At 36.0% G+C, this 24,432-nt stretch overlaps 1 protein-coding gene across 8 annotated transcripts in view; it reads right to left on the reverse strand.

The window, feature by feature from the left end:
- The window catches only part of AKAP6 (A-kinase anchoring protein 6), a 504,258-nt gene that overhangs the window by 252,391 nt on the left and 227,435 nt on the right, over nucleotides 1-24,432 (reverse strand). The window lies entirely within an intron of this gene.

Below are 24,432 nucleotides of genomic sequence, written 5' to 3' on the forward strand. Positions count from 1 at the left end.
CAAGGTCAACAGGTCAGATAAGCACATGTTAGATAGGTGGCCTTTGTTTTAGTTAAGATGTACAGTTGCAGGCCATATTCCCGGGCACTAGGCCTTTGGTACATATAGGTGAATTGATCTTTTTTGAAACCACAAAAATTCTTCTATTCGTTCAGAAATCCCAGTTGAAAGTTCAGCCAAGGTAAGAAAGAGATCACAAATCCATTCTCTGTTCTCTTTATTTATTGTTGGTTTGGGAATCTGGCAAAGGAGCCAACAGCCATTCTCTTTGCTACTGGTGAGCTCCATTGAGCACACAATCTTTCAGGATAGAAGCATCATCCAGATACCTAGCAGGAAGAAAGATAGACAAGACTGTGTTTTGTAGAAACTCCCAGGCACTCTCAACAAACCATGGGGTCTCGGATATAATGAACAATTGTCACATTCCCACAGGATCACAATTTAATACTTAAATTCATAATGAATATGTAAATTTCATCCTATATTTTGTAAGCACAATCACTCTTAAGAAGGAAAGCCAGACAAACCCCAAGAATGAAAGACAAGATATAATTTTCTTTTGTTTTTAAGACCTGGACAATTTAAATAAAAACATTACTAAATCAAAATTTCAATTTCTCCCACACATACTTTAGGTAGGCAGATTTGGTATCTAATATGTCACTTGTCTTTACAAGTTCCCAACTAGATTAAATGATACAGATGTCAGCTAAAAATGCTCAGTTACTCATTTTTAGTGATGATTAGCAATTTTTTTTTTAAATAGCAATTTCATTTATGATTTTTGGTAAGGCTAATATTTTCAGATTGAATTTTAGTTCTGAGCCTTATCATGAATATCAAAACAGTCATTCTATGCTGGAAACACAACCTTCCAATTTCATAGAATTCAATTACTTGTTTTTAAAGAAAAAACTAAAATGTAACCTGTATTCGACAATGTATAAAAATAGGCAAAAAAAAAAAAAAATCTACTGAAGAATGATGGAAAGTCGTTCTGAATTTTGAATAATAATTATTGTAAAATTCCAATTAAATACTCTAATATTAGTTCTTGAAACCCAAGAACCAATTAGTGATAGTGATACAAATTGATGATAATGCCTTGAAACAGATTAAAATTTTAAACTAAATAGACTTTGGAGTTCCTATTAGGTAGAGCTCTTAGAAATGTAGCCCATGAACACATGAAGTCCGATAGAGATCTGAGGCAAAAATTACACTACCCTATAAACCAGTACATAGGCACCAATTGCATCCAGGTTAGCTAGTATCTGCTAGCCTTCAGCACAAAAGGCCTCTCACTGCTACCATCAGGTATTCCATGCTGCTGGGGTCTCAGTTAATGCACACTCAGAGCATCTACTCCATTTATCCCCCACACCTCTTATTCCTGATACATCAATCACCACCCCAAAGCAATGCCTGACATCCTTTGCCCTATTTAGGAAGCTCATTTCTATGTTGTACTGTGCTGCCTTGGGAAAATTCCTACCTTTCACTACTGACCACTTCCATATCTCTGTACTTCCCTGGCTATTGCATCGTTCTACTGTAAAAAAAATTCTTTAACATCTTCATGGAAGAATTATATGAAAAATTATGTTATCTACCTCTTGGTCTTACCCAAACCTGACTCCGCCCAGGGATCTTACTTTCCTTGTTGCCCTCCCAGGGGACAATGCTCATCACCTCTGCCCTCACCTGAGAGCTGGGAGGGAGGGGGCCGAGGTAGGGCTGATGGGGGAAGAGCAGGCCTCAGTGCTTCCTTGCCACTTTCTGATCATTACTCTTGCCTTCATACTAACTCCTTTCTTTCTGGGTAGGTGTCTACAAAAGGTTATATATAGCATTGGTACCTTAAAAACTTCATGCTGAAGTACATGCCATCTGCTCCTCTTACACATTTAGCTTCTTCATAACAGATGTAGGAATTTAGTCAGAGCCAGATCATGGGTCAAGATTGCCAAGCAACCATCGGAGGAAACAAACTAAAACAGGCACTAAAGCATCAATGATACCAGTTAACAGGTTTCCACCTCTTCCTCCTTACAGGAAATGTAAATTGGCCCTGTTCCCACAGAAGCAGATGGGCCATGAGGGGAAAGGTATACCCTTCTCACAAGTGTTGACCTCACTTTGTTGAGTATTTTGGCAATGTGTACATGTAGTCTCCACTGAAATTCTGAAAATAATGCATACCATAGTGTAATTTTCTGGAGTCTATGAATTTATTTAATTTTTTAATGCCCTCTACTTTGCCACTAGTCATCCGCTTTGATGAAATTGCATGCACAGATGCAAAGTATAGAACAAGAACTACAGATATATGTGTCGGTTGTATACGTGTGAGTGTGTGCGGCCCCCTCCCTCCAAATAGAGACTATGCTATGAACATTTGATGAGAGGTTTGTTTAGAGAAAGATAACTGAGCGATTCTGATTCTATACATACTTTTTAATAATAGAAAATCTGCTTTTCCCTGTCCCTCTATATAAATGTATATAAATGTCCAACAGATATTTAAAGAATAATCAGTTTGAAGCTTCCGATGCTTAGGCCCTTAACCATTGCCATTTTGTTGCACATTTTGTTTATTTTAATGCAATTGGATAACTAGGTATTAGAGATTTTTCAAAATGATTTGCTGAATGGCTTCCTCTCAGCAGGGACTCTTTGTAATTAAAAGGCTCTGAGAGATTAGACCTATAGAGGCCCTGTAGATACTATATTAACAAGGTGCAGTAGAAGCATGGGGAAGGGGGTTGGACTGCAGCCCAACTGATGCATGTATGGAATTACGGGTGTTCAGCCTCAGCTGGACATGTGACTTGAGCAGACAGCAAGTGGACATTGAACTCATGGCAGAACTAATCAGTGTATAACAAATTTTGAGCACTATTTGGTGGAACGATAATCATTTCAAGAGAGATTCACAATTTTTTTGAGAAACAATCCCTTCAGGACTGGTTATATGTATGTATGCATGTGCATGTGTGTGTGTGTGTGTGTGTGTGTATACACACATACACACACATTATATATATATACACACACACACATATACATACATACATATACATACATACATATATATATATACCCACGCACACACACACACACATATATCTTCTTCTAAGGATCTATAAGCAAAAATAATTTTTCACCATCTGCTTACTAAGAGTATTAACAGGAAATAAAATCTTTCATTCCACAATTAGAGATTTTAAAACACTTAATGTGGCAATGACTGGTTAAGCTGATATAGTAACTAAAATTCATAGTGAAACCCAACAAATGTTAATGTTTGATTGCAGTCTTTCCTGTTTTGATAGAGGGGAGCGTATAGGTAGGGAGAAAATTGAGTATGTATAGTGGAGGGGTAGGGATGAGGAAGGGATGAGGAAGTTGAAGATTATATGAGGAACAGCCATGGAACTCTTTCCAGTATCAATGGGAGAGATGGTTAGGTCTACCAGTACATCTTCTATAAAGCTAGTTATTCTCAGAAACTCACCTCTCATAATCTTAGTCTGAAATTATCCCATTTTCCCATTCGCTCCTAATACTGGTCCATATCCCTATCTGTTCCAGCCCTTTTCCCCAATGTTGATTCTGCCAGACCCTTCTTCTATGACTTTAAGATTCCTCTCCTGATTCCCACTTCCCATGTATGCCTCACCTGGGACCATGGTCAGATCCACAAGTCTGGATCTCACTCTTAAGGCCCCAAATTCAGTCTATTTCCCTTACAGCAGCTCCAGCCTCTTGTAAGCCATGTCCAGTAACAGAAAGCTGAAGGATTCTGGGAATGTGGAGGTAGAGGAAAGGCCGATCCAGAGACAGGCAGCCAAGGATACCAAGACAAACTTTGTTAATCTTTAGAAGCTTGACTGGAGCCTAACTCCATTATTTTGTCTTATTATGGATAAATGAAACCTAATACATCTAACTTCCTAAGAATATTATTATTTGGCAATGAGATGCTGTTTTATATAATTTATGAAGATTATCATCAGAAGTTAGCTTCATTTCCAGAAGATTTATTTATTTTAGTATGTAAATATTCTCCCCAATGATAGGGCTGGTTCCCCAGGACTTGTTTTTATAATTAGTGGCTATCAGTAAGGTGCGCACTCAAGAATTTTGATAGTAATAGACTGACAATGACAAAAAATTAGTTTTAATAAATAAAAATTTTTAGTTTTATTTTTCAATATAATCAGCTGGTATTAATCGCTTTAGCTATGTAAAATCTCCTATGATCCTACATGGATTTCATTCATTTCATTATACTTTTTCTTCAGCAAGTTCATTTGGATGACTAAATCAAAAGATGTCGCAAAGACTCACAAACTTCTAATTATAAATTGAGGATAGTTTTTAAATGTCCTTCGATTAATAACATGTTGTATAGATGCTCAAATCATTCCCAGCCCAAACAATAATTATTAAGGATAGAAGGATAATGCACTTAGAAATTAGTTACTTTTGTTTTTTCAGCAAATGTGTTGAGTACCTGCTATGTACTAATTCATGTGCTGGAGTAAACAAAGCTGCATAATTCCAAGGCCTCCCTCCTGGAGTCCCCTGACTGGTCAGAGGGGGCGTGGGGGAAAAAAATTACAGTCAGCAAGATAAATGTTTATAGAGGGTACACGTGAGGAGGAAATAACTGTGCCCACGGGGGCGAAGAAGAAAGGGGAAAGAATGCTTTTCTAAGGAGGTAAAGTTTGGGTCTTAAAGGAGACAACAAGGAAGATGAAGTATATTCCCGGGAGTAGCCAGTGTCAGTATGGTCAATGTGCATGGGGTTTGGCACCAATTTCTTAGGCACATCGTATTATACACAATCCATAAAAGGAAAAATTTTGACTTAATCAAAATTTAAAACTTTAGCTCTGCAAAAAATATTTTTAAGAAAAGGGAAAAAATAAGCTACAGATGGGAAAATATATTTGCAAATCACATATCTAACAAAGTATTTATATCTAGAATATGTAAAGAACTCTCAAAACTCCACAGTAATAAAACAAGCAACCCAATTCTAAAATAGGCAAAAGACTTAAATAAACAAGTCTAAGTGAATGTAATGATGGCAAATACACATATGAAAAAACTTCAGCCCCATTAGCCCTTACAGAAATGCAAATTAAAACCACAATGAGATACCATTGTGTATACACTTATTAGAATGGCTAGAATAAAAAATTACTGACAGTACCAAGTGCTGAGTTGTAGTGCAATTAGAACACTCTTGCACTGCTGGAGGGAATGCAAAATGGTACAGTCACTCCAGAAAACAGTTTAGCAGTTTTTCATTAAGTTAGACACACATTTATCATATGACCCAGCAATTCCACTCTTGGGTGTTTATCCTCAAGAAATAAAAGTATAGGTATACACAAAAATGAAAAGAAGCTCTACTCATAAACACCAAAACCAAAACGTCCTTCAGTGGGTAAATGGATAAACAAACCATGGTACATCCATATCCTACAACGGTTTCAAAAGGTTACACAGTGTATATTTCCATTTACATGACAGTCTCAAAAGACAAAGCTGTAGTAATAAAGAACAGATGAGTGGTTGCCCAGGATTGAGGGTGGGGAGAGCATCCAGGGAGTTTTTTGGTGAAGAGAACCAAAATTTTGCTATTTGTAGCTGCTTTTTGAGAAAGGGATTTTAAGCTGTTTATTAAGAAACAAAACTCAGAAAAACCTTTGAGCCTCCTTACCTTTCTGGTCCAAGAGATTCAGACAGAAAAACCTACTTTAGGAAGGGAGCCTTGGCTTACCTTAAGAATTTTCACCTCAGCACTAGTCAGAAAGACCACAAGCCTGTTATCTGGATATACACTGTGTCCCATGGTTTCTGAGTTGCCCAGCAAGAATTTGCCTGTCATAAATGATCCGCTCTTCCTCAACTGCCTGTAAATCACCCATTCTCGCTTCTGAAATCTAATACCCTTCCCCACCTTTCTCCTTTGTCCAAAAATGTCTTACACACCCAATGTTGCCTCACTGGTTTTGGAATTTTCATGCTTATTTGAATTCTTCATGTGCATATATTAAAACTTTGATTTTCTCCTGAAAATATGTCTCTGTTAATTTGATTAATAGCTCAGCTAGAAGAACTTAGAAGATGGGTGGAAAAAGCATCAATGTTTTTAGCTCCTATGTGTTTTTCTGACAAGTATAATAGAAAATGAGGCTAATCTGGAGCCCATCTCAGAGTGAACTAAAGCGAATGGCAATGGTTAACGGTCTACCTTCAAAGTTTCATAAGATTTTTCCATAGATATTACTGTGTTAACATTGGAAAGTGATGCTCTCCATTTTCTTATTTAATTCACAAACACCACAGTAGCCTCTGTGGCATTCATAATTGCTCACGGCATAAAATGCACTGAATACATTTTGTTGCCAACTGCTCACTTCACTCAACCGGCTAGATACCCTGTGGTCTCAAAACTGCAGCTGCTGCTGCCTGTCATTGAAACAGTGGGTCTTCTATGGTTACTAAAGTAGCTGATACAAAAATTGCCTTGACCTGAGACTGTTTACAAATAAACTGTAGCTGGATAGGTCAGATTTTCTTTTAATTTATTTATATATTTGTGTGTGAAGCACCTTTTCTTTTTTAATAAGATTGTTGTATATTTTTTAGTTGTATCATTTCTTCTAGACAGATACAGGGCTATTAAGATAACTGTTATGTACTAGTATGTCCAGTTGTCACCAGCACAGGACAGAAATGAGGATATCTTCCTGCGATTGCTCTAATTGCTTATGGTAATGATGTTAAGTGTGACTGCCTCAGCTCCTGCTAACTGTCCCTGGGAAGGGATCTGTTTGCTGTCTCATCATGAGGCCACCATGCCTTTCTCAACCATTTTTTCAAAACATCTTGAAGGTTTCCTCATGAAATTTAAGTGTCCATGGATCAACATTCTGCCCTAAACTACTAGACTCCAGGGCTCTATATGCATTTGGAAGGGAAACCACCCTTCCAGCAACTTCCTCACCCAGGTACGGAAGCAACACTTCACATCCCAGTCTCACGAAATCTCACAAATGCAGCAGCTCCCACTTCTCTCTGCTTTCAGCTTCCCTGCATACAATCACCAAATAAGAAAACAGCAATTCCCCTCAATACCTACAGTAATCTGTAGGCATTTCTCCATTCTACAACCCACAACGTTTCTTTTTCGTTCCCTCAAAATAATTTACTGTTTCCCTCAAAACACCTTTGATTTACATTGGTGTAACTGCAGGACACATTTAGATGGCTTTTCTTAAAAAAAAAAAAAAGGAAAGAAAAGAAAAGAAAAAATAAAAAAAAAGAAAAGGGAAGGGAAGGGAAGGGAAGGGAAGGGAAGGGAAGGGAAGGGAAGGGAAGAGACGAGACGAATTAAAGCCTATTTTTAAAGGACAAGCCTCCTCATTCCCATTTCCATCCTTTTCCTATCAGTTTCAAAGACTGAAAACCTTTATCTTATTCAGAACATACCATTACTTTTAGAAAGAAAAGTTTTCATATTCTAAAGTCAGTAAGCAAGAGATAGGCAAATATAAGATGTATCGTGTGTACATATTTTAGTCTTACTGAAAAATGCTGTGTCATCATGACTGTTCATTTGTTTATCAGCAATTGTAGAAATGAAATGAATAAAGTGTCTTTACCCATCCATATGCTCACCATATGTGTGTGTTCATCAGAAAAAGCTGGGAAGAGATTCTTACCTTCTATACCAGTTTTGTGAAGTGTTTTGATCATAAATAGACGCTGTATCTTGTCGAAGGCTTTTCCTGCATCTATTGATATGACCATAGGATTCCTATTTTTTAATTTGTTTATGTAGTATATCACATTAATCGGTTTGCATATGTTGAACCATCTCTGTGCCTCTGGGATGAAGCCCACTTAATCAAGGTGTATAATCTTTTTAATATATTGCTATATTCGGTTTGCTAGTATCTTATTTAGGATTTTTACATCTGTGTTCATGAGAGATATTGGTCTGTAGTTTTCTTTTTTGGGGTTATCTTTACCAGGTTTTGGTATCAGGGTAATATTGGCTTCATAAAATGAGTTGATGTTTTGGAAGAGTTTGAGGAGAATAGGTATTAAATCTTCTTTGGATGTTTAGTAGAATTCACTGGTGAAGCCATCTGGTTCTGGAATTTTAATTTTGGGTAGGTTTTTGATGATTGTTTCAACTTCCATACTGCTGATCAGTCTAGTTGGATTTTCCAGTTCTTGATTTAGTCTAGGAAGGTTGTATTTTTCTAAGTACTGGTCCATTTCTTCTAGGTATTAAATTTGGTATTATATACTTTTTCATAGTATTTTTGTATGATCCTTTATATTTCTGCAATATCAATTGTAATTTCCCCTCTTTCATTCCTGATTTTGTTTATTTGTGTCCTTTCTCTTTTCTCTTTAGTGAGTCTAGCCAGGGATTTGTCAATTTTATTAACCTTCTCAAAGAACTAGCTCTTTGTTGCATTTATTTTTTCTGTTGTTTTTTTGTTTTCAATTTCATTTATTTCTACTCTAATTTTGATTATTCTTTCCTTCTGTTGACTTTAGGCTTCATTTGTTCTCTTTTTTTTTTTTTGTAGATTTTTAAGATGAAGCATTAGGTTATTTATTTAGGCTCATTCTTGTTTTTGGAGATAGGACTGTAATGATATGAATTTTCCTCTTATGACCACTCTTGCCATGTCCCAAAAGTTCTTATCATTCATTTCTATGTATCTCTTGATCTCTCTTTTTATTTATTCTCTGACCCAGTTATTCTTCAATAGCATGTTGTTTAAGCTCCATGTATTTATAGTTCTTCCTGCTTTCTTTCGCCAGTTGATCTCTACTTTCAAAGTATTATGATCGAGAATATGGTTGGTATGATTTCAACCCTCTTACATTTGTTGATGCTCTCTATTTTTCCCAGTATGTGGTTGATTCTTGAGAATTTTCCATGTGCACTAGAGAAGAATGTATAAGCAGCTGTTTTGGGATGGAAGGCTCTGTAAATGTGAATTATGTCCAGTTGGTCTAATGCGTCATTTAAGGATGTTATTTCCTTATTGATTTTCTGTTTGAATGATCTGTCCATATCCAACAGTGGGGTATTTAGGTCCCCTACTACAATAATGTTTTGGTCCGTTTCTCCCTTTAGCTCTGTTAGTAACTGCTTTATGTATTTTGGGACTCCCTGCTTGGGAGCATAGATATTAATAAATGTTGTCTTTTTGGTGCATGATTCCCTTTATCATTATGAAATGTCCCTCAGTTTCTTTCTTTACCTTTTTTATTTTGAAGTCTATTTTGTCTGATATAAGTACCACTACTTCTGCTTTTCTCTGAATGTCATTTGCTTGAAATATAATTTTATTTTTTAGGCGAGGCAACCCTTGGTAGACCTCACAGATTTCAAGGACCTTGTCAGCTTACAATCCCTTATTTTTTATTTTTTATGCCTACAGCACCTGGTCTTCCTAGGTGATCTCTCATCTAAGTATTGACCCTGCTTAGCTTCTGAGATCAGATGGCATCGGGCTTGTTCAGGGGAGCATGGCCGTAGACTTGAAATATCATTTTCCACCCTTTCACTTTGAGTCTATATTTGTCTTTGGAGCTGAAATGTGTCTCCTGGAGGCAGCATATGGTTGGGTTTTGTTTTTTGATCTATTCTGCAACTATGTGCCTTTTTATTGGTGAGTTCAGTCCATTTACATTTAGGGTGATTATTGAAATACGATGTCTTCTTACAGCTATTTTATCTTTTGCTTTCTGGTAGCTCGATGTTTCCATTGTTTCTTTGTTCTTGTGTTTCTGTTTACTTTATTTTGATTGGCTTTGTGGGTTTTCCATCTAGTTCTTCTTGTTTTATGTTATATATTTAAGTTCTGAATCTTTGGTGTGTGCTTACCATTACGAATATGTAGAGGATACACACACACATATACGTGTGTGTGTGTGTGTGTGGTCACTCTACTTCTAATTATGTATCTTGTTGTTGTTATTTTGTTTTAGGTGAGCTGACCCCTTTCAGAATTTCCTACAATGCAGGCCTTGTAGTGGAGAATTCCCTCAATTTTTGTATGTCTGGAAAGGTCTTAATTTCTCCTTCATATCGAAAGGTGACCTTAGCTGGATACATTATTCTAGGCTGGTAGTTCCTTTCACTTAATAGTTTAAATATTTGATTCCATTCATTTCTGGCTTGTAAGGTTTGAGCTGAAAAGTCCAAGGATAATCTAATGGATTTACCTTTATAAGTTACTGTTTTCTTCTCCCTGACTGCCCTTTGTTGTTGATTTTTGATAATTTTAATACAGTGTGTCTTAGCAAAGGCCTTTTGGGGTTGAGATAAATGGGTGTTCTGTTGACTTCTTGAATTCCAAGCTCCAACTCATTCCTTAGATTTGGGAAATTCTCATCCACTATTTGTCTGAAAATGCTTTCTAGTTCTGTTCCTTTTCCTCACCTTCAATAATACCCATTATTCTTATGTTTATAAAGCTTTATATAAAGCTTTAAAAATGTCTTTTTATTTTCTGATAGATATTTAATCATCCTCACTACTCTCAGTTTCAGTCCCTGTCAGTGTTAGTAATAGTTTTTGTAGCGTTTGCTCAGATTCCCCTGGGGTTCCACAGTGTTCCATCTCAGAGGGTATGGGGGGAGGGGCTCTCTAGGTTGGGGGTTAGGGGCTGCAGCTCAGCTTTGGTTTTGCAACAATAGCTGGTAAAAATCAACTGTTGTTTCTCTGCTGGCCACTTCTCTGCTTCCTTCCCTGATGACACGGGCCCTCCCATGACAGGGAGCTGACAGCACTCCCAGGCAGCGCTGTTCAGGAAACTCAACACACCTTCTCCTCTCCCCCCTCCTCCTACAAGAAGCTCCAGTGGTTGCAAGAGGCAGTTTCTTTGTTTCTCCCAGCCCACTACTTGATGTCCAGGGTTCTGATCTATGGTAGCTCTTATGCCCAGATCCCACACTCAGACATGCTGGTGTGCAATTTGAGGGGTTTTTTTTTTTTTTTTTTTTTTTTTGAGTTTTAGATGTTCAGCTTATTGTTGTTTCAAGGGGAGCGATCTGGAGACATCTCTCACTCCACCATGTTTCCAAAGTCACTCCTCTCCTTTTTTTTTATTTTGCACTTTTATTATAGAATGAAACGAATACAAAATACCACTCACAAAAATATATAGCTTAGTAAATAAATTATTATAAGGCAAACACCCCTGTAGCAACCACCCACTAAAGTTCAAAAATTCAAATTTTGCCAGTCACCCCAGAAGTGACTTCATGTGCCCCCTTCCCATCACAGACCCTCCATCCCTCCAAATATGACCACTCTTCGGACTTGCATTACAATCACTTTCTTGTATCTCTTTGTGGCTTTATCACCAAAGTAAGCATGAGTGGTTCCTGTAATTTACTTTTGCCCAGTTTTTCACTTGTTACGTCTTGTAAGTCTTTTTAAATCTACAGATTCCATCTACATTCCTTTCTTTTTCACATAACTTATCTGTTAAAGATCTTGGGGCATTAGACCTGCAGAGTTTCCCACGATTTGGATTTCTTGATTGCAGCTGCATGAAGCAATCAATGTACTGCTTCCTCTGTCCTCTTTACTTCCTACAAATTGGCAGATGGATCTGGAGGCCTGATTAGTCTCAGGTTCAATTTTATTGACAAAACTATAATTAGCATTTATGTTCTTTAATCAAGAGGCATTTAACTTTGGTTTTTGCTCTTTTTTGATAGTTGCTATCAACTATTTTGGTAGTTGATGCTCTGAGCCTAAAACTGTTAGTGTACTGGGGGTTGCAAAATGATGATATTCTCATTCTATCATTTTTCTTTCATTCATTAGTTGGAATAACTTTATTATAAGAGGTGTCCCTTTGCTGACTACTTAATTACAGTGATATAATTCATAAAGGAAAATCAAGAAAAATGCTTGATTCTTTCCTTTTCTTTACCTAGTTTCAAGATAATGAATTAGTTCTCGATTAGAATCAGAAGGTAACCAACCAGTTGCTTTACTTAATATCATTTGTGTTCATAGATTTAATCCACTACAATTCTTAACCAAATCAAAACTCATCTTTGGCCAGTGAAATCTCCTTTAATTTGACGTCAAGTTGACTGTCCTAGTAGTCTTTGATAGCTTCCTTGCTCATCATACATATATTGTCAGACTTGAGATCAGCCAATTTTCTAAGAAGCTGTGGTTTCCATTAATGAGAAACTTTCTTCCCAACTACCATCTGGGAACTAGGGATGCTCATTACTACTTGGTTAGTCATTGTTTCTAGAATTTTATAAAACCAAGCTAGTAAGTGCATATATAAAAATAAAACATCTTATGAATTCATAATTGATATTTTCAATTGAAATTAATGATTATAGAGTTTTTACCTATCATCTTCTATACTATACCTTATCTCCTTTCTTTACCAGAATCCTGGTTTTCAAGAACACAAGGTGATAGAATTAGAAAACCCGATAACCACTTATTTGTTTTATCTCACATTATACATGTACTTTCATAATAATAATAATACTGCTCTAAAACTACCACTAACACTATCCCTGAAGCAAATGACTAGGACAGGCATTTATAAAGTACCTGGCCAAGGTGGATTTTGTTACTACAGAAGAGAGCAGAGTTACCTTTGGTTTGTTCTTAGCTGGTCTTTTGAGAGAATAAAACTCATACCCTAGTCTCATGTTCACTGCAGTTCATACTCCACAGTTTAAACATTTTGGAATTTTGCAGGTTCATTTATCATCTGCAAAGTCCTTCTAGAAGGAAAAAAAGGCTTCGATAAAAATATAACTGTGAATGACATGACCACTTGTTTTCCTCCAGGGCGAGAAAGTTCTTTGGTTTTAGAAGGCAGGCCCTGAGAGGCTTCCTGCCTCAGCAGACCCTCCTAGTCTTTGCAGACCATCACAGAATTTGTAAAAGAACAAAAATAAATTAAAGGGGTAATCAACGATATACCAAAGAAACTCCACCATGTACCTGAGTGCCAGGTGTCCCAGGTAAAACACTCTTCCTTTTTTTTCCAATACACCAACTACAGGGCATAAGATAATTCTTATTAATTTAGGGCTATCCAATGGAGAGATGGGTTTTCTCTTGAAGTAATGGACTGTGATAATCTCTTCATTTACTAATGCTATGGCAAAATTGTACAATTTACATATTTGCTTTGTTTGTTCAGTGGTCTATGTGTCATTTCTGTCTATTTCTATGAAGTCTGCCTGCCTTGGGAAATTTCTGTATGGCAAGCACAGTTTTTATCTATTTTGCATTATAGAGTATAGTACCACATGCAAATAGATTCTTAATACATGCTGAGGTTAGTAATATTGAATTCACAAACCATGAAAATAAGAGTTTGAAGATTATCATGGGAAAAATAAATGAACCACAAGACACATCTAGATTACTTTGCATCAGGCTGAGTGTCAGAAAGTCTGAGTTCTTAGCCCTGGTATGGACTGATTATCTGTGTCCCAAGAGATCACCGAACCTCAGTTTTCTCATCTATAATGAAAGTGCTGGGTGGAGGATCTATATTCTCAAGCATTAAGATTTTCTTTTGTTTTCTCTTTTATTTTGTGTACTCTTTCCCATAATGCATAACCAGAGCATTAGTTATCCAGAACTTTTTGTGTATCTCTGAAAATCCTTGTAACATGATTGATATTTCCTGCTTTAAGCAGAATAGTCAGTAGACTGGGTATCAGGAGAGCTGAGAGTAGGAATGAGTGGGAATACAAATATTGAAAAGTATCTGGTTCCTATAAGATACCCTGCCACAAGATCTGAAGTAACAGCACAGATCCATAGCAACAGGCTGAGGAGGAAAGATCAATGATTAATTCAAAATGAGGGCCCAAACCCCCACCCTCCACCCCAGGGTTAATATTTTGAGGAGCCCCTTTAGTGGTGTTTTCCTTAGTCACCATAGTAAAGTTCAGCCCATTACTCTTCCACCCTCTTATTCTCCTTCTACACACACACACACACACGCACGCACGCACGCACGCATGCACGCACGCACACACACACACGCGCGCGAGGCATATATCTTTTGAGGCTCATTTTCACCTGCCTACACCACCCACTATTTTCTCCTCATTTCAGTCACTTAAGATTTTATTTTCTAAAAACCTATAAAAATCTTTTAGCAATTTAGATTTACTTACCTGAGATGAAATTTTCTAGTAACTCTCTTGAAATTTTAGAGCATTTTAAATTATAAATACTCTTACAGGTTCATTTACAAATGCTTTCTCTTGACTTATTCATAAATACTCATTATACTGAGAAAAATAAGTTAAGGAGATGAAAAACCTATTTGGGATTTCATTGCTGACTCATGATGTGACCTTGGAAAGGTCAATTTCTTTCTTAGATGCACTCTTCATATATTTAGAAGATCATGACACAGCTCCTAAGGATATGTTTCTATGTCTTCCTCCCCCACATAAATATCCATAGCAACTAGCTTAGCTGTTAATTTGTATTTAAACACCTACAACATAGTTTTTAGAAGCTAACATTATAGACATAAGCTTTTAGATCTCACATCTGAGAGTCCGGAACAGGAAATGAAACCTCATAGGATCAGAGTCCTATGAAGAACTAATTTTAGGTGCTATGGTTAAGACACTGTAAATGAGATAGAAACAAATCTAGATTCTGAAGCCAATGCTACACCCTTTCATACAAGGTAGATGGGAATGCAGGTCATCAATTAACCTTCTGGAAAGCTCCCATTGCCTTCAAGTGACCCAAGTATTTAATTTTAAGAATCTCTACTAAGGCAATAATGGATTTATCTATTGAAATACTATCACAGAGTTGTTTAAAATGGTAAAAAGTTTTAACAACCAAAAGATCAAGAGAAAAGATTAGTTTAATATAATGTGGTAATCCATATAATGAAAAAATACACATATGATAAAAAAAAGTTGCAAAATATATTTAACAGCATCTAATATTCAAGACATATTGTTAATTGAGAAAAAGTAAGTTAAAGAGTTCTACTAAAAATTATAGCTATGTATGCACATAGAGAAAACTAAAAAACATGTCAAAGCTGTTCGCAGTATTTTCTCTAGGTGGCAGCATTAGAAGTGATATTTAATTACTATACGAATGTTTTAAATTTTTTCCACTAGAGAGTTATTTCTTTTGTGTAAAAGAAAAAAAGTTAAACAACAACAAAGAAGTAAAGTCATTTCCTATGGTAAAACAACAGTTGAGGAATGCAGGTCAAACTGCACGGTAAGCAACATAAAGTATAATATCAATGTCAAAGAAACAGGATTCTCAAACTCCCTGCATCCTCTTTGTGTAGGGAGAAACTAGTTACTTCATTCACAGCCATACTACCATCATCTTCTTAGGGTGCTACGTTAGGTGACCAGGTGCCATTAGCCAAGGACTAACAGATAAATAACATATCATTAATCACTGGTTATTAAGACTTTTAACTCTGTTTTTAGCTTGACTGTTTGTGTTTGTTTGTTAGAGTTTATATGAACTTGAAATAAAAAAATAAAGACATGAACATGGGAAAGATGTTAACCACATGAAATAAGTAGGAATGCAAATATTACTCATCCTCTCTCTTTTTTAATTTGATTGACTGATTTGTCCCAGAGTATGACTGACTAGATCATCAATCTTCTTCTACATTGTCATACAAACCTAAAAGGGAGAAGTGTTTCTCAAGGCAGATTCTATGATTTGACAAAGTAAGACCTTGTTTTTTCCTGAATTGATCTCAATCCCCTAGGATTCAGAATCTTCCACTTTCAAGCTACTATAGCCTTTGCATAGTTACCAGGGAAGTGAAGACATCTACAGAGAACTCAGTGCTCCCTTGGGGGTTTACTTTACACAACTAAAATTCCAGTCCTTCACAATTGCTCAGGAATTATTAAAATACATAACTTTTGCTGATTGAATTATATAAACCTTTATTTACTTCCATCAACTAAATGATTTGTACTGGTGCATTTGTTTTGTTCTTGTACTCATCCTTTCATTCTCAGAATCAAAAAGGGCAAAATGCATACAACTAACACTAATACTAAGTGTAAATTAAAACACAGAATTCGACTTATATCTTAGTTAAGAAAATCCATTTCGGTATTTTGCCTGCTCAATGCTTGGCTGACTCTCCATATCAGAATTATTTTTCAGCAAGCAATAGACACACAGAGCATGGAGAAAGTTATTGAATTCCAATAATGTGGTTTTAAATTTACCCTCATCGCCCTTTTCCAGAGGCCCCTTTGGGAAATAAAAATGGATCAAAATAATGTATCTGACCACCAAGTGCAGCAAGCATCCATTATTAATGCCCCAGTGACACACAAAAACGAAGGATGAAGGATCCATTTAAATAGTTCTACAACCTGATTCAGGCTCCTTAAAATACATTGTACTTTACTTTTGAAATCAACAACCGGCTGCGAAACGAATTCAATTTCAATGAACTTTCCAAACCTCCAGATTAATTTTACCTATAAAATCATTTTTAACCTCATTGCTTACTTGGATTGACTATAAAATTAGTGAGGAGGAACATTCATCTCTCTGATTACACACACAGAGTTCTACTTATATCGAATGATGAGGAGGGTTTCAGAAAGATCACAAAAGGAAAAGCAGAATCAATAAATGAGCTCTGAGCAAGCACAAATATCAACCGAACCTCAGGTCATTTCTTTCAACATTTAATCCATGATTAATAAGCTTCTTCCTACAGTATCTTAAGTATCATGCCCCTCTACCATATTTAACCTCAGACAGAAACTGTCTTGTGAATGTCTAGTAAAAATTCTGACGTGTATAAATAAATTAATAATGAGTAATAAAATTAAAGAAACAAAAGGAGTGACTAGGCTAGAATTACAGAAATTAAAAGTAAGGAAAGTTTATAAGAGAGATTTACAAAGATAGACAATTTATATTATTTCTCTATGATTTAGACCTTATCTACTTCCAAAAAAGGGGAAATTGATGGTGGTTTTCAAATAGTAAACTACGCTATTAAAATTTTTTTAGAAAGAAAAAACAGAAAATGATGAACAAGACGCTTAAAATGAGATAGTTGCTGCACTCAGGCAATCAGTTCAGCTCTATGGAAGGAGAAAACGTGTGGCCAGAAATAAATGGCTGAAGAAAAAGATCTGGTGTGGGAAATTTGAATCACAATGAAATTATGTATAGTTGCTACAAGAAGGTAGCAGATTTCTATGAGTAGAGTGAACTAAAGACCTGGAACATCCAAAAAGGGACGATCTTGCTTCTTTAGAATTGCATGGTATCTTTGTGACAGTAATTTAGACTTTGAGTGGAAGGCAGAAGCAACATTCAACTGAGAAAGCCAAGTACAGAGAAGCCTAGTTTAGAAAGGGCTGAATTTGAATGAGAGAACTTTGACAACAAGGAAATTCTTAGGGAATAATTATCTCTGGAACTAGTGAAACATGGATTCTAATTCAACTTCGTCCATGTTGCTTGTCCACTTACACTATATGGAGGATTTGTGCTCTAGATTTGCTCACATGAATGTCAACAAGGTTCTCGCACTCCAAGCAGAGGGAGGAGGGTATGTGTAGGATGATATGGTCCAGAAGGACCTCTCTTCCTCTTTGATGTTGGCGCTGAGGTCAAGATGATCAGTGAATCTGAGGAGCCTTCTATTAAAATGACCCTAGGGTTTCACCATAGAGCGACAGAGCGAGGATTGGACTGGCTAGCATGGCTCCAGTGATTGCCCTCAGCCAAAGCTGACATAAATCAGCAGATGGGTAAACATTCTGTCATTATACGATCAGGGCAAGAGGCCATCTTCATACTGGAAAAAGAAGCAAAGCAACTAATTATAATTGTATCTATTCACTATAGAAAGAACAGGCCTATTCTTAGGGGGAAAATATTGGTATGGATATGGCTTAAGATCTATAAACAGGCTATATAAGTGGTAGAACAAAAGCTGAAAACAACTATGTGAGTAGAAAGTAAAGTACACAAATAAAATATACCAAAACATTTCTGGGGAATAGGACTATAGGAAATTTTTTTCTTCATATATGTATCTGTATGTTTATTTATATATTATAATTTTTCATAAGGACTAGGAAATACTTTCTGAAAAAATAAATAATTAGGCAGGTTTTGTTTGCTCATTTGTTCAGCATATAACAAAGACCTTGCCTTTTAAAAATAGGAGGCAATGATGAATTCATTTTAGCAGAAAGACATGGTTAGTTGTAGTCATAGAAGAGCTGGGTAGAGGAAGGGAAAAATAACACAAAGTCTTTTGTGTAAGAGCCCTAGGTGATAGCCCATGCCAGATTCCCCATTAGGTGCTCTGCCCACAAAGATATTACAGCCAAGTCCTCACCCATGAACTCGCCCCAAACTTCCTTTAAATGTGGCCAGAATACATTTTGTTTTTCAAACTGTGGGAGGTCAGCTACATTGCAGGGCAGTTGCCAGAGTTTATGGAATGATGGAGATTTCCGGGAGAGGCAACTTCAATAAAGGAGTATCAAGTAACATACAGCAAATGTAAATTGACACCGAGGCTGGAATGACCAACCCTCAGAAGGACTATAAAAAGCCAGCATAGTCGCACATCTCATCAGTGGAACTTTATCTGCCTTAGAGCCAGACCAAGTCTGGGAGTTGTGACCACTTCAGCTGCCAAAGAGCTAGCAGTGCCCTGACCCACCCCAAGCAGGAGACTGATGTCCTAGAACCACCTCGTCTCTCGTGTTGGCACCAAACGAGACATAGGCTAGGCCAATGTCATTTATAACAGTGCATCCTCCACTTCACTAGTACAGCCAAGGAGTGGTAAATCATACTTATATACCACTCAAATGGCCGGTGGAAGGATTTCTTTAAATTTTTTTTAAAAATATATTTTTCAACAGAAGTAATATGAGTTCGCTGCAAATAAAGTTAGAAAAGATAAGACAAAATCTAATCAGGGACAATGTTTTTCTTATATACCACTTAACCCCTAGAGCCCAAAACAATGCCTGGCACATAGTAGGCACTCAATAATCACTGAATGAAGAATAATTAATCACCAATAATCTATTCTTCATACAAAGTGGTATATAACTTTCTATTTAGTGTTCTATATTTGTGTTGTTCTTCATTCAATGGCACATCACAAATATTCTTTCATATCAATAAATATGTTTCATAACTCTTTATGGCCACATAATATTTAATTTTATGAAAATACAATTTTTTAACTAATCCTTTATAGATGGATGTTTGGCCTTAGTGTGTCATTCTCCTAAAGGCATAAATACCCTATTGGTCAATCAATCAACAAATTCTGCTGATTTTTCCTTTTGTTAGAATTTTAAGTTTCTTTTCTGTCTTATCACGGGATCCCCAGAACCTAGTACGGGACCTTCTTATGATTAATAAAGACTGAATAAACAATCATTCTTGTCTCTCCCCTTCTTTTGATTCCTATTTCAAATGCCCCGCTCCTTTCTGAACTACTGGCTGGTTTTCTTTCCCCAAAATGTCTAAACTACCTTTACTGAATTTAATACCAACAAATGTTCCTTTAATTATGTGATGAATTACCCCTTTTGTTATGTGATTCCCTTGCTCAGAACAACTTAAAGGTACCGCAATGCTAGAATCAATTCAAGTCTTTATTCTAGTTTCTCAAGGACCACCATGAAAGAATCATAGAATCCTTTAAAACAGGAATCTCTTAGAGATGTTTCAGGCTAAAACCATCATTTGACATCTGAGTAGTTGAAGCTTAGGAGGCTCAATACTTGCCAAGGATATATGACTGGCTAGTGGCAGAACCCAAGTCTCTGGCCTGCAGGCCACCTCTTGCTCCTTCAGGCCACACTGGCTGACTTCCAGTCTACCTTGCCAGCTTTATCTCCTACCCAGATTCAGAGGACACAGTTTCCAGACCATCCCTGAAATAAGCCTGACTCATTCTGGCTCTTGCCTTTTGCTCACAGCATTACTGTTGCCTGAATTGTCCTTCTGTACCCAATCATATCTTTTTCAAGGCTGACTTCAAGTCCTGCTTCCTGTACAATGCCTTCCCCAAACCAAACTGAATTCTTTGTTCTCTGATCTCCAACAGCGATTGCCTGGCCCTCTCATTCCAGCACTTGATTATATGTTGCCTTGCAACAGTAAACATTTCACAGCTGAGTGAAGTAGCTTGCTGCATGTGGAAGAAGGAAAAGAAGGGTGGAAAATGAAAACCCATCACTAGAATGTGCTGAGCCAGCCAAACATATTCTGATACTGGAACGCACCACTTTACAAGCACAGCCACTCTGCATTATGCCTTGATGTTTCCTTTTACCCTTTCTTATTTTAAATTTAGAACTTAATTTGAGGCTAATTTTCGGGTTTGCTAATTTTAAAGACTAACACCTAAAAAGCAAAGTTATTTCTTACACGTTAAGGCACTACATGGTAAGGTCTTTGAGAGGAAGGAGAATGCATTACTTATTTCGTATTTACAAGACTATAAACTTTTAAACAAGTCTGACTACTTTTTTATAAGTAATTCTGTAATTGCCCAAATCGAGGTTTATTATGCGATGATTACCTGACTGGTATCAGTGACAAAAAAGCAATTGTTGGATGGATAGACATAACACTGACCACGCTAGAAAGAAGATGGTCAAGAATGTTACTTAACAACACTGCCAAAAAATAAACAAAAACATTCTAATATATTTAATCTACATAAGCTAGTCACCAGTGTCTCTTCCTACTCTGTAACTCATGGAAGTGCTTAAACATTTTAAATTTTTTCTAAGAAGTGTATGTGTGTATGGGTGCATACAATTATACATGCAAACACAGAAAAAGAGACTGGGAATTTAAGGTAAAAGAGTTAAAATGATACATACATATAAAAGATAGTTACGAATACCATAAAATTGTTATTTATTATTAATATATTGACACACAGATTTGGGTTTGAATGTCTCTTTATGTATTTCTAAATCAGGATCTGGGTAACTGATATATTCACAGATTTATTGAATTATGAATGGACCATCTCCACTTATTGGTCAACAAGTCTACTTGTGTCTAGATACTTACATATGTACACAAAGTCAAGTTCAGATCTTATAACCATAGCAAGACTGAAATTCTGGAGTGGGGGGCAAGAAGGAGAAGCAGATTTCATGGATGTGGTAGGGGCTGGTCTCTCTGTAACAGAACATTCATCACAATCTTCATAGTCTCTTTTTGTTTTCAATTTCTATACCATGGCAGAACAAATAGAACGATGACATTTGTTTCATACTCTACTACAAAGCTGATTCAATGTTCTTAGGATAGTTCTATTAAGTTTTCTACAGTTATAATCCCTTCCATTCACCAGGACTTTAGGACATTCTTTCAAGTCACTGACATAAAGAAGCAGCTACATTAATCCAAAAGGCTTTTACATCCAAAAGTAATATTTTCTCTCAAAGTTGTCTCTCTGTGGAGTAAGCTACTTTTTTCAAAAATTCAGTTAAAACAGAAATTTCTAGAATTCCACTTTAATAACTGCTTGCAGGACAAGTTCACAAGTTGCATAATAAAATGAATACTGTGTCTTCACATTTATTTCTTATTTTGATCAAAGATTAATACCCAGCTTAACAACCCTGTTTATTTACCTAATACTTGACCCTAAATAATTTTTGCCTGTTTTAAAAACAATTATTTTATCATTAAAAGAATAAAAATTAGGCACCACTGAGGGCTGTTAAAAGTATGGCAAAGTCTCTAAAGGAGATCTCAGACATGAATTTTCAAGCTACTGTGCATATTACTGAATAGTTATTGTGAACAGAAGTATATTTATACCTTATGACTGATTAACTAAATGGAATAATTCAAATTTACATATATCTCATAAATAAGATATACATATAAATTATGCATATAACATATGCCTTGTACCTCACACTCAATAAATATACTTTTTCAATAATTGTTCATAAGGACAGGATCAGTATTGATTTTTCCTTTAGCCTCAGGTTCCAATATGACTTGACCCAGCATTATTGATCCTGTATTTATTAAAATTCTAAATTTTTTTTATCATGGATTTGTCTGCTTAATTTTGGCTTTTAAAAATATTGCATTAGAATATTGTTTACTTTCCTTGCTTAGTTTTTTTTCTCTTTTTGTCACACTCTTAAATTTTGTGCCTGAAATAAGTTCTTCACTTTCTTTAACCTAACCTCAGCCTTGCTTTGGCTAACCTACTAATTTGAAGAAGATGAGAGATGCAGAATCTCCCACACAGAGCCTGGCCTATATCATCCACTGCCAGCAAATCAGTAGGCATGTGAGATAAATGCGTACTGCACTGAATTGTTGAGTATCTTATCATGAAGCTAGAGTTAATTTATACAGCAATGACAACTATAGGTGTATACAAATTAAGTATTTGGAGCTAGCAGACTCTAAGAGTTATGATTATGTTATTCAATGTTATTATGTTATCTGCTACTTTTCTGGAAAAACAAAGTAGAGGTTATAATAGATTGTATTATTGATCTCTAATAGCCAATGTTCCTCCATTTGAAAGGATTATACTTCCTCAGCCCACTGATACCAGGTTTGGCCATATGACTTGCTTTGGTCAATGAAATGTGAGCCAAAATGAAGTAGCTGAAATTTTAAGAGCCATGGAGTGGCTCTGTAATCACTCTTTCCTTCTTGATTTGAGGAGCTCCCAGATGGAGCTTCTCCTTCAGTCTGGTTGCAAATGATAAAGATTTGGAGCAGTACTAAGGCCCAGCCTGTGATCCCCTGTCACTCAGCTCTGTTAGTTACCTGCTGGCCCACCTTCCCTTGCTTCAGCTACTGTCCATGGCCCTGGTCCCTCAGCTCATTCCTGCAGCAGCCCCAGGCCCGCTGGGTTGTTTGCTGCTACAAAATAACTTAATGAAAGCTAATTGTACCGGAGGAAGTGACTATTAGGAAAGAGAAGGTAAGCCTACCACAATTTGAAGATGATATGACTGTATGCTTGGAAAACCCCAGCAAAGAAAAAACAATCAGATAATGGAGTAAAAAATTATTACCTATAAATCAATAGTTACATGCACAAATAATAAGTTCTTGGGAGCTATCATTAAAGATTCCACTAACAACATAGATCAACAAAGACAAAACATCTTGAAATAAATTAAGAGAAATGTGAAAAACCCAAATGCAGATGACTTTAAAACACTACTGAGGAAATTTTTTTTCAAAATGAACACATGGGATAACAAAACATGTTCTTGAATAGGAAGAGTTCACATCATTAAAAAAGCAGCTCTCCTCCTAAATTATTTTATAAATATAATTCCATGCCTAATACAAATAAGAACAGGTTTTTATTCAGAGTTGAAGAATGGGGATAAGAAATACTCTGATTTTAACATATAAATGACCAGGCATAAAAAGCCAGAGAAAAACAAAAAAACGAAAACATTTTAAAAAGAGCAGAGTACTTTAGCAAATATTAAATATGAGGTCTCTTAATTAAACCTGTGTAATACTGACACAAATGCAGACAGACATTTGGAAAGAATAACACCAGAAACAGACTCAAATACACATAGGTATTTGAGCCTGTGATAAAGGTGGCATCTCAAATAAGTGGAAAAAGTAAAAGCTAGAAAAATATGTGGAAAAATATAAGTTGAATTCACTGTGTACCTGAATAAATTCCAAATGAATCAAAGATTTAAATGTAAAAAATAAAAACGTAAAAATTATTATGAAAAATAGGTAAATTATTTACAACCTTGGAGTGTGGAAAGTTTTCTAGATTCAAAATCCAGAGCAATTAGAAGGAAGAAAAATGACTACAATGGAAAACAAAATGGAAAGAAAACTTCTGTGTAGTGAAGAAAAATATATCTTAAGCAAAGTCAAAAGACAAATGACAGACCAGGAAAAAAATATATATTGCAGTTCATATGCCAGGACTTAGCCCCCTAATCAACACAGAGCTCCCCCAAATCAGTAAAGAAAAGATCAACAGCACAACTTAAAAATAAGCAAAGGAAATGAACACAGTTCATATAAAAAGTAATACAAATGGTCCTTAAATATATCAAAAGTTGCTCACAGTAAGCAAACCTTTCACAAAGTAAGAGATATATAAATGTAAAATATACTAAAATATAATTTTTCATCTATAAGTTAAAAATTCAAAAATTTGATAACACAGACTATTCACAAAGGGGTAGGAAAGAGGCCCTCTTATGCATTTCTGGTTGGCAGGTAAATTAGTACAACCACTGGGAGACCAATTTGGCCATTCCTATCAAATTTTCAAATGTATAAAAATACGT

Source organism: Rousettus aegyptiacus, unplaced genomic scaffold, assembly GCF_014176215.1.
Source record: "Rousettus aegyptiacus isolate mRouAeg1 unplaced genomic scaffold, mRouAeg1.p scaffold_m13_p_3, whole genome shotgun sequence".
Taxonomy (NCBI): domain Eukaryota; kingdom Metazoa; phylum Chordata; class Mammalia; order Chiroptera; family Pteropodidae; genus Rousettus; species Rousettus aegyptiacus.